Source organism: Pseudophryne corroboree, chromosome 1, assembly GCF_028390025.1.
Source record: "Pseudophryne corroboree isolate aPseCor3 chromosome 1, aPseCor3.hap2, whole genome shotgun sequence".
NCBI classification, from domain to species: domain Eukaryota; kingdom Metazoa; phylum Chordata; class Amphibia; order Anura; family Myobatrachidae; genus Pseudophryne; species Pseudophryne corroboree.
Genome location: NC_086444.1, coordinates 231,601,571 through 231,613,225, shown reverse-complemented (window position 1 = coordinate 231,613,225; position 11,655 = coordinate 231,601,571). Strand labels below are relative to the sequence as shown.

Sequence of the window (11,655 nt, the reverse complement as noted above, 5' to 3'; positions counted from 1 at the left end):
CATCCAGTCAGGTGTCGGCGCCGTCGACACCACATTCATTTGCTCCTCCTCCTCCCTCGAAAAGCCTTCTACCTCAGACATGTCGACACACACGTACCGACACACCACACACTCAGGGAACCCTCTTATCTGAGGACAGTATAAGGCCCTTAGGAGAGACAGAGAGAGAGAGTATGCCAGCACACACCCAGCACTATAATAACCCAGGACAAAAACACAATATTTAGGTTTACCCAGATAGCGCTTTTATACTCAATTCACCAATTATGTGCCCCCCCCCCTACTTTGAAACCCTCTTGTCACCGTGACCTAAGCAGGGGAGAGTCCGGTGAGCTTCCTCTCAACTGTGCTGTGGAGAAAAAATGGCGCTGGTGAGTGCTGAGGGAGAAGCCCCGCCCCCTCAGCGGCGGGCTTCTGTCCCACTCTAAAATACATACAGTGGCCGGCTGTATATACCCATCTTTTGCCAGGAGAGGTTTATTTGATGCCCAGGGCGGGAGGGCGCGCCCCCCCCCTCCCCTGCACCCTTACAGTGACAGTATGTGAGGTAAATGGGAGCAATGGCGCACAGCTGCAGTGCTGTGCGTTACCTCAGTGAAGAACAGTGAAGTCTTCTGCCGCCTCTGATGTCTTCTAACTTCTCATACTCACGTGGCTTCTACCTTCAGGCTCTGTGAGGAGGACGTCGGCGCGGCTCCGGGACGGACGGGGAGGATGAGACCTGCGTACCGATCCCTCTGGAGCTAATGGTGTCCAGTAGCCTAAGAAGCAGAGCCTTTCAACTCACAGAAGTAGGTCTGCTTCTCTCCCCTCAGTCCCACGATGCAGGGAGTCTGTTGCCAGCAGGCTCCCTGAAAATAAAAAACCTAACAAAATACTTTGTCAGAAACTCAGGAGAGCCTCTGAAAAGCACCCAGTCTTCTCTGGTCATAGTAATCAACTGAGGTCTGGAGGAGGGGCATAGAGGGAGGAGCCAGTGCACTCCCAAATCCTAAAGTCTTTCTTAAAGTGCCCATGTCTCCTGCAGAGCCCGTCTATCCCCATGGTCCTTACGGAGTCCCCAGCAACCTCTAAAACATAAGAGAAACTGGGGCAAATGTATTAAGCCTGAAGTGGTAAGTGGAAGGTGATAATGCACCGGCCAAAGCAGCTGTCCTTTTTCAAACCCATAATGATTGGCTGTTGCGTTAGCATCTTCCACTGATCACCGCTTTATCACTTCTCCAGGCTTAATATATCTGCCCCAATGTTTAATATGTAAAGCTGGGTACACACTTCGGAGAAATTCTCAATTTGAGCTGAATCTATGACAAATCATACACATCATGTACTGTGTGCATACTATAGCGCGTCGTATCTTCTCAGCGGACGGTTGTCTCCACATTATCTAGTTTGTACCCAGCTTAATACAGAAATCTTTTTAGAGGCTGCGTACATTCAATTCTATATTTTCTGTATATAGTGTAGTACGAGTATACTGAATACAAGTACTGTATGTATAGGGCATGTTTAGTCCTTCTCCTGGGCATGAGCAGAACTTTGGCACAAGTAGAACCTTTATTTGCTCAGTACTGCAAGCATGTTACATTTCCCGGGATCAGTGTAGCAAGTCTATTGTTCCTGAACCTTTTGTGCCAGGGCCCTATTGCATCTCTGAATCAGCTATGCAAACAAGTGTCACTATATATCCATTAATACACACGTTATAGTAATCTGTACAGCAAATTTGTGATATGCCGATTATACCAAAGATCCTGGGTGGTGTAATGGATGCTGCCCAGTTTTGCAGGAGATCCATTCTAGATAAATTGAGACGTGCCACAGTCTTACATTATTTAGGTTAACCCTGCCCATCCTCAGGCAGTATTAAAGTTATTTTTAAGTATTTATCCCAGTTAGTGTGTTTCAATTAGCTCTTCTCAGGTTTACACTGGTTTGGAAATGCATCATCCTACAGTGGGACCTGAGAGCAGGTGCATTCAGAATTCAATTGGACCACTAATTTAGAAGGTTGTTTTTGAAAGATGCATCTTGGGAATTATAAAATAATAATAAAGGGGATTGTGTAACATGTCAAACATTAGAATTTGCTGAAAAGTTTATTGCTGCAAACAGATCTGAAATAGCAGTTATGGTTCAAAAGTTACACTTTTTTGTTGCAGGTAACTGAAGATGGCTTTGACAAAAGGAGATAATTGAGGTCATTCTACTGACAAATGCCATGTGCTGCATTGTGGGCTCTTCACTGTAGATTTATGGAATCTTATATAACATATATTTATTATATCATATATTGATATAATGGTTTATGTATTTTATATCTGCAAATATATTATAATAGGCTTACAAATAGGTGGGCTCATAACAAAAGGGGTGATGTTTAGTACTGGTCCAATCACACAATATGTTATGCGTGGACGTTCCTATTTAATACCTGTGATTGGCTCAGATTAAAGGAGCTATATCTCTACTGTCCAGGAAATATTTCCAGGCAAAGCCTAAATATACTTTACAGAGATATATAATCCTGGCTCATTGAACATATAAGTACTATACTTTGACTACAAGTCAATTGTCCCAACTTGCAGAGCCTTATATAATATATGCAGATTTCATGTATAACTTTAGTGATTCCGAAAAATGAGTTCAAGACTTGGAATACCAGCTCTATTTTGTCTAGTACATTTATTATAGGTGATACAAATTACAAGATAAGATAACACAATGATAATAAATCTTATAATTTATCTGTACTTCCTTAACCATGGTACATACATAAAACACAAACAGTTATACAAACTTAAACAATTAATACACATACTATACACTTGCAAGAATATGTGAGGGCATAATTCATAGCTACCGTCTTAGGATCCTGACTCCCTCTGGACTTCGTTCCTTCCTCCTCTCCTTCTAACTCTCTAGCTATCAGACTGCCCCTTTTATCCTATATTCTACCAATTCAAAACTAGTATGTCCCCACAGTTTCCAATGAAGTACATAATTATAGGTTTTGACAGATTCCAAAGTGTAATAAACGTTCTCTGCAGAACTCCGTCCCACGGTGGTGAGCATGTAGGGAATTTGGGATCATAAAATTTGGTATTTCTTTATCCATCAGAGATCTACCTTTGTATGGATGTGTAAACGATCTATTTCGCCTAGGCCCTAGGGTGTTAGCATAAATGATTGGGACCTGTTTATAGTGCGTTTGATCCTATATTATCATTGCCTCTGGCCAGCAGTATAACTGGACAATAGGCCAGCTGGTTGATAGACTTTCTAAAGGTATGAAGATCTTTGATTGTGAATTCCAATGTACCCTGTTCATACCAGTAACTGTTTGCATATTATGAGACCTGAGCTAGGTGACCTATTGACTTTATCCACCAAGTTATAATGATTTATTTGCTGTGTGTGAATCAAGTATACAGTATACATATATCTACATATCATGTAAACTTTGATTTAACTGTACTTGGTATAGCGCAGATCAGACGTTAATCCTTTCATTAATTCAGATATGAATAATGGCATGGAAGGGATGAATTTGTGTAATGCTCAATGTATTGTGTATTCTGGCTATATGGCTTACACAGGGAAAACCCGTCTCTTACATAATGACCCATAATCTTGCAGTAAAACACACAGAAATACATGCTACTAAATTCTCAAAACATAAGACTAATACATTCAAACCTATTTAAGTTATACCTTACAATAATATATATATATATATATACACACTCTTAACTGGTTAAAATCACATTGGGTAATAAATCATATTATTTAATTTACATAATTTGTTCTAACTTTGGTACCTACTAAATTATATTGTTATGTAATGGTCTATATGGCAACATCACGAAGGATTCCAAAACCATTGTTGACGTTGTCTCGTCTGTACCACTTTTTGGACAACCACTCCATGACTTGTCAGCCACCGACCCAGTTTCTCGGAATTTGGAAATGAAGCACCTGACAGTGTTGTGTGAAATTGGAGGTCTTTCTGGGTGCCGGTTGTTAAAATCTGCAGCTACAACACAAACTTTGTTCTCCAGACATCAAAATGACCTCAGTTCTCTCCTCTTTTGTCAAAGCCATCTTTATTTAACAAAAAAAAAATAAAAAAATTTTTTGCAAACTTTTGAACCATAACTATGCTATTTCTAATCTGTTGGCAGCAATAAACTTTTCAGCAAATTCTAATGTTGTTTGACATGTTCTACAACCCCTTTTCAATTTGAAAAAAAAAACTGACTCAGATTCAAGATGGCCGATTTTAAGATAGCACCCATGTTTGGTAATACCCTAAACGATAGCCCACCTCACCCATACCTTACTGGAGTACTCACTTTCCCCCCATTTTCTGCACAGGTTTTTTTTAAACAAAAGGGTGTACTGCGACTTTTGAGTCACCCTGTAGTATTTTATATAATCATCCTGTATATCATTTGGTCATTGGGTGGTCCCAGATATAAACCAGAAGAGCTGCAAAACTGAAACGCAAAAGCAGCAGAGTACATGCTGGTGGAATACAAGTGTGATGGCGCTTATTCCCAAACCATACATCGTACACGCAGTCACTGAAGAGTATGGTGTAAGAACTAATAACTTGATTACACAGTAACTTATGTAGTTTTATTTCCATATTAAATAACTTTCAGAAACTTTTTTAAATAACGTTATGACAGTCTTCTCTGTAAGGCCATTACAGCAGATGAACATTCCTCTGTATGCAGTCCATGGTCCTAGACTGCTGTAGCAGATGACCACACCTTCCTGTTGAGACAAACCACAGTTAGGAATTTGAAACTATATAATGTTCCATTAAACCCTGCATTAAGATGCCTTTATTTGAAAGCTATTGTCACTGCTTTAAAATCAGTCACATATACTACACATATCCTACCCATTACATTTCTATAAAGTAATATTTTTGTACAGACGATATTGTACAATTTATAGTCTGGTACTGTGCCCATGTGACTCCATGCCAAGGGCATTAGACCTTCAGGGCACTATGAGAGACAAGGAGTATACTGTATGCCTTGTTTGACGCCACATTCATCATAAAAAAAAAATGAATGGGTAACACAAAGGCAAAGAGAATTACCTGAAGCACTTTCCACAGAACTCTGCAACAATAGCAGATTTACAGGAACCATTTAGTACAGTCCAACATGCACCAGTTACAGTTCCCAACTGAGCACTAGTGCAGCCATCAGCTGTAGCAGTGGGGACACATTACCCTCAGCACAGGAGGGGGAGGGAATGCTACAAAGGGGATATGGACATTAAGGGGTAATGAGACATGAAACTGACAGACATGACCCCACGGTGGTGCTTGATGGCCACACAGTGTATTTTATTTCTCACTAAAATAGTTCAATACGTTTTCAAATAGAAGCTTATGTCTTACCATTAAAAAAATAAGTTCCTGATGACATTCTTTGTCCAAAAAAGTCTTACGTTAAGGCAGTTATGTCAAACTGAACAATATTACAGGATTATTGGGGGGGGGGGGGGACCTCAGCAACCATGGAAAAGTATATTTAAGCCCAGTCATCAGAAATAGGATCTGCATGTTAACTCAATTGCAAAATTCTGCAATGCACCCCCCAAAGCAGCATGATGGAAGTGTGGCAATGGCAGCCACCTTGCAGCAGTGTATCGGCTATGAATCTGTGATGCAAGTGGATACAGGACTTTTACCCCTAAGCTAACCTAACATTTAACCAGATTGCCCGTCCTCTAGTGCAGCGGTGGGCAGTAAGTGGCCCACCAGCTGATGAACTACACTTCCCAGTGAAATATGTAGGAATAGCAGAGGCAGCAACAGGCTGGGAGAGAGAAAGAAAATTAAAATCTTCCATTTACCTTCTTTACCACAGTACACTGCAAGCTTTGAAGTTTTATCACTTCACGTGAGTCCTTCACTAACAACGAATTTCACTGTATTGTAACCTGCAAATAAAATAACCACATGATTACCACAACAACACACATCCATGGCCTTCTTACACATGACCTAGGTTGATCACCAGAACGATGACCAATACAGGCTGTATCACAGGGATGATCCAGCCCGAGGTCGTGACATACTGCTTAGGCCAGGGGTTCCCAAACGCGGTCCACAAGGCACCCCAATGATCCTGGTTTTAAATGTATCCATGCTTGGCCACAGGTAACTTAATTAGCACCTTAGTCAATTTGATTTAACCATCTGTACTGAGCCATGGATATACCTAAAACTTGGACTGTTGGGGTGTCTTGAGGACTGCGTTTGGGAACCTTTGGCTTAGGCAGACTCTGCAATACTTCACTAAATGTCTCCTGTGTGCCATACGCATGCACAGTCATCAGTAACAATACTTGCTCTTGTCCCTGCCGTCTGTTGTACTGACCAATGTTTTCTACATGACTACCACTAAACCTTATACTGCCCCAATAATACCCCTTTCACACAGCCCAAAATTTCCCAGGTTAAAACACATGAACGAGCATCAGCCCGGGAAATTTCTCGGTGTGAAAGGGTACAGGGACAAAAACCCGGGATTTCTGTCCCTGCATTTCAACCCTGCAATCGACCAGGGTTGGTCCCGAGATGTTACCTGGAACCTGGACAGTGTGAATGGTGCAGGGACATGTCGCACCTTCCCGGGTTGCCTATACTGATGCTGATTGGCTATTCAGGGCACTTCCTGGTCTTGTGTCTTTTCCGAGACGCCCATTTTCAGAAAATGCAGGGCCATCCCGGGTTCAGTATGAAAGGTGCAGACCTGGGATGTCTCGGCTCCAAATGCTGGTATGAAAGGTGCCAACCCGGGAATGTCCCTGCATGAGCCCGTGGCAGAATTCCCAAGTTTTGCCCCTGCATTTCTGGTGTGAAAGGGGTATAAGTGTACTCCGCCCAGCACACAAAGCATGTGTTCCAGCACAGCCATACACCAGGGAAGGGGAATAGCACAAGGTGTAGCAGGCTGTGATGGGTTTTATATTTGCCTTTTCAGACACCACATTTGCCACTTATACAGCAAAATGGCAACACAAAAGGCAAGAGGTGTTCCTCAGTGTCAAAACAAGAAGACTGGAGATGTCTTTATACAGGGCAACATGTTACAGATAATTACACGTAAATGATGTTTTGTGCTACACAAAGTGTACAATAACTGACCTATCTGGTTACCAGGCTCAGGTATACAGACATGCAAGCGTCTGCTTCAGGTGACTCGCCCACACATGGTTCTAGTGCAGGGGTTGTGTTTGACCAATAACCTAGAAGAGAGAATGAAGGATTGCAGTTAGAGAAACAGCACAAACACAGGATTCATTCCCCTTTATACCAGGGTTTAAGATTCATTTTAAAACTACACAAAATAGTTCAGTTTTCCCCAAAGAGAACGCAAGGTCCTAATCCTTCTAGCTGCAGAACAGTGTTGTCAACGTTTCATTGTTACTTACAAAACATTTTCATCAGGACAAAGTGTAAAAATATATCATACATACAGTATGTGTGCGTGTTTTTTTCACACATGCCAAACAGCACTTAACAGTCTCCAACATAAAGTTGTCCATGTGGGTGCAAGACAAGTCTTCTCTGTAGATAAATAGGTCTATGAACAGCCATGAGCGCGAGAAAGATTCCTGCTGCTCACTTTTTATTTATTTATTAACAGTTTCTTATATAGTGCAGCAAATTCCGTTGCGCTTTACAATTTGAAATAACAATAACAAACTGGGTGATAACAGACAGAGGTAGGAAGGCCCTGCTCGCAAGCTTACAATCTATAGGGAAATAGGCATGTGTACACAAGGAAAGGTGCTATCTTTTGCATAGAATGAGTAGACATGTGAGGATGTGTGTGGACTGTACAGAGTGGATGTAATTTGATAGGAAGGTTTATGAAAGTTATGTGGGTGGTTCAGGAATTTGATACGCTTGCCTAAAGAGGTGAGTTTTGAGGGAACGCTTGAAGGTTTGGAGACTAGAGGAGAGTCTTATTGTGCGTGGTAGGGCATTCCACAGAGTGGGTGCAGCCCGATGAAAGTCCTGCAGTCGTGAGTGGGAGCGAGTAATGAGTGTGGATGAGAGACGCTGCTCATCCTCTGTTCCAATGGTTTCTATGCATTATGAGGACCGTTTATCAAGGATCACATATTGAATGTGATCTGGCCAAGATCTTACCACCCAAGGTCGCATTGCAACATGAATGTATCACTCGGAACCCACAGGGACTCCAAAGGGAACCTGTCCTTGTGATGTGCTCCCTGGGTTGTCGGGGGTCCTGCGCATGCACGGTCACAAGTGACCGCAATGCACTGAGGCAGTTCCCAGGAAACCCAGCCGGATATACTGTCTCTGATCTGAAGCCCATAGGCTAAAATGGGCTACTGCAATCAAAAGGCTGCAGTAACTGCGGGGAACAATACCGATGCATCGGGCAGCATCGAATCCACCACAGAAACCTATAGGGTGTGCGGCTATGGGTGGATCGCAGCACATATCAGATATAGGTGCTGCAATCCCTCCTTGATACATTTCAGGGTTACTGAGGGCTCTATTCATAAAGCAGACAAAAGCCCTGTTTTGCGATAAACAGGACTTTTCTCTGCTGCATGCTTTTCGCAGCGCAGGTTATGGTGGAGAAATTCCAGGGTTCTCCAGTGGCACCCCGCTCCGTAACTGAAACGCATCACCATACTTTAGTATGGTGAGTGCAGTTCATGCAAGAATGGAAAGCACAGCTTTCATTTCTCCACGAGTTGACGCAATCTGAACTTCGGTGCGTGGACGGCACTTCCCTGCTCTCAGCCCAGCACCCATGCTGGCTCCAACCCCTGACCTCCCAGCAGCCCCCCAGGAGGTCAGTTGGCAGCACATGTACAAACAGACTCGCCAGCTGACTACGCACATTGCATCCCCTGAAAGTCTAGTATACATGAATTGCTACTTATTACAGCTATATAGCGCAACGGCCCAATGGGATGTATAGTGATAAGCAGCAATTACATTTTTTACATAAATAGACTCCTTAAAATGTGGAAAGTCCCCACGAAAACAGGTGTTTTTCGTGAACATAGCCACAATTATTTGATAAACACAAGATCTTTAAAGGTGGGTACACACTACTAGATATATATGCAGATCAATTGATCTGCAGATATATCTATGTACGGATCGGGCAGTGTGCTGTGCATGCACACAGCCCGATCCGTCGGGGGACTGACGTCATGAACTAGGCGGGCGGGCGCTCGCATCCAGTTCACCTGTCAATCACCGCCGGCCGCCGCAGCATGTGTACGGGCGGTCGGACGACCGCCCCGTACACACACAGCGACGCGCCAATATATCGTTAGATATATTGGCTGTCGGCTGTGCTGCGCGGCCGACGCGATACGTCTGAACGACGGAGTTCACAGACGTATCGCCCGTACACACTGGCCGACGGTCCCGCGATGTATCGGCCGTTCAAGAGAACGGCTGATACATCGACCAGTGTGTACGGGCCTTAAGAGTGCATTCTCTTTTGTGAAGCAGAGTGGTGTGGCTTGGAGATCAGGCCAATTACTATAGCTACACTTTTTTGGGCTGCTTGTCTACGGTCAGTCTGTCATGTGTAGAGATTACTATGCTAAAGCACCCATGTTGTACCCAACCCGCCACAGTGGCCCACAGCACACGCCGACATTTTTTTTTTAAAGATACAAGCAATCCAAAACTACGATCCTAAGACATGCTGCTGGTCACTAGCAGGAAAGAGAGACTGGACCATGGAAGACATAATAGCTATAACAGAACGTGCCCAACAAACAAGATTTGGCCTTTTGCCATAGATAGAAGGGAGAATGCAACAAATATATATGGCTCAAGCCCCATACATATGGGGGAGATGTGTCCTGAGCATACTAGCACAGACCGCTCAGCACATCTCCTCCTCATCCCCCCCCCCCTCAGCGCGATGTGTGCCGAGTGACGAGGGGGGGGCTCATTTCAACCAACCGTGAAATGAGCAATCCTGGCACGCATGTCAGCGATAGCGACACACAGGGGGCCGCGCATCTCCGTCACCAGCGACCTACACACGGAGCAATCCATGCTTAATTTCTAAGCAATAACTAGTCGGATTGCTCAGAATTTAGGCGAGGATCTCTCCGTGTGTTTCCCCCTTCAGTCACAGATCTTTATCCCTGTGCTACTGACCTGCTTCCTGCACCTCCTGGCCACGGCATGCCGGCACAGAGCGCCCCAGCTGCTAGGATCGCCTCTCCGCTAAGGCCGCAGAAGCAGCACATATCCTGCCCGCTTTCCCCTGCTCCCAGAGCACCGCAGCGTCTCCCCACATGTATCGGATTCGCAGGGATCAGGGTATCCCACACAGTGACTCATTGCACGGTACGGCCGGGACCCATGGAGGTGCTGCTGCTGCCCGGAGCCATGCGGTACTCGACCCCAGCATTACTGTCCGCCCAGGCCTCACCTGCAGGAGATCCACGGTAGGAGCTGGGTCATGGTGCAGGATAACACGTGAGTGCTCATCTCAGACTGAGCGCCGGAACGCGGGTCCGCCCCGTCCCAAGAGTTCAAGCACACAGCACTGTAGCCCACTCTGCACGCAACCGCCCGGCAGCACAAAGAGGAAGCAACCTACGCTGCGCGCACCTACTACATGTCACGGGATGTACCATGTGTGCTGGGGAAGCTCGGGGTGTACCATGTGTGCTGGGAGGGAGGGGGAGCCCGGAGTGTACCATGTGTGCTGGGAGGGCGGGGGAGCCCGGGGTGTACCATGTGTGCTGGGGGTGGAGCCTGCTCGAGGTGTATCACTGCTATTGTGGGGGATAGAAGTTATAGGCCCTACACACTTGGCGATATTCTGAAAGATATGAACGATCTCGTTCATAAATGAACGAGAACTCGTTCATATCTTTCAGTGTGGAGACTTAAGCGATGAACGATGCGCGTCCCCGCGCTCGTTCATCGCTGGTCTCCCGTCGGCTGTGCATGCAGGCCAATATGGACGATCTCGTCCATATTTGCCTGCACTTCAATGTAGCCGGGTGACGGGGGGAGTGAAGAAACTTCACTCCCCCCGTCACTGCCCCCCCGCCGCCGGGTTGCTCGTCGGCCGTATCGGCCGTCGGGCACCTCGGCGGCGCATCGCCGAGTGTGTAGGGCCCCTTACAGAACAGGTCTGTTAGGCCCTACACACTGGCCAACATCAGTCAAAGATATGAACGATCTCGTTCATAAATGAACGAGATACCGTTCATATCTTTGAGTGTGGAGGCTCCAGTGATGAACGATGCGCGGCCCCGCGCTCGTTCATCACTGGTCCCCCGTCAGCTGTACGTGCAGGCCAATATGGACGATCTCGTCCATATTTGCCTGCACTTCAATGCAGCCGGGTGACGGGGTATTGAAGAAACTTCACTCCCCCCGTCACTGCCCCTCCGCCACCGGGTCGCCCGTAGGGCGTATCCGCCGTCGGGCAGCTCGCCGGCGGATCGGCCAATGTGTAGGGCCCTTGTGTGTAGATAGATGTCTGATGCTGCAGTTTGGGGTCTGAGAATAAAAGCTATATATAGGCTAATAGGCCCTACACACATGCCGATTTTTTGAAAGATATGAACGATCTCATTCATAAATAAACG

General features: G+C 45.3%; 1 long non-coding RNA gene and 2 other non-coding genes across 3 annotated transcripts; all 3 read right to left on the bottom strand.

Moving 5' to 3' along the window:
- Positions 1-4,619: 4,619 nt before the first annotated feature.
- Positions 4,620-10,662, bottom strand: LOC135062263 (uncharacterized). Its single transcript, XR_010248622.1, has 4 exons — positions 10,482-10,662; positions 7,178-7,278; positions 5,881-5,967; positions 4,620-4,782 (listed from the first exon to the last, which is right to left on the bottom strand). It is a non-coding gene; the product is annotated as an uncharacterized LOC135062263 (long non-coding RNA).
- Positions 4,974-5,105, bottom strand: LOC134932731 (small nucleolar RNA SNORA13). Its single transcript, XR_010179466.1, has one exon. It is a non-coding gene; the product is annotated as a small nucleolar RNA SNORA13 (small nucleolar RNA).
- Positions 6,928-7,059, bottom strand: LOC134932733 (small nucleolar RNA SNORA13). The gene has a single exon (XR_010179468.1). It is a non-coding gene; the product is annotated as a small nucleolar RNA SNORA13 (small nucleolar RNA).
- Positions 10,663-11,655: the final 993 nt, after the last annotated feature.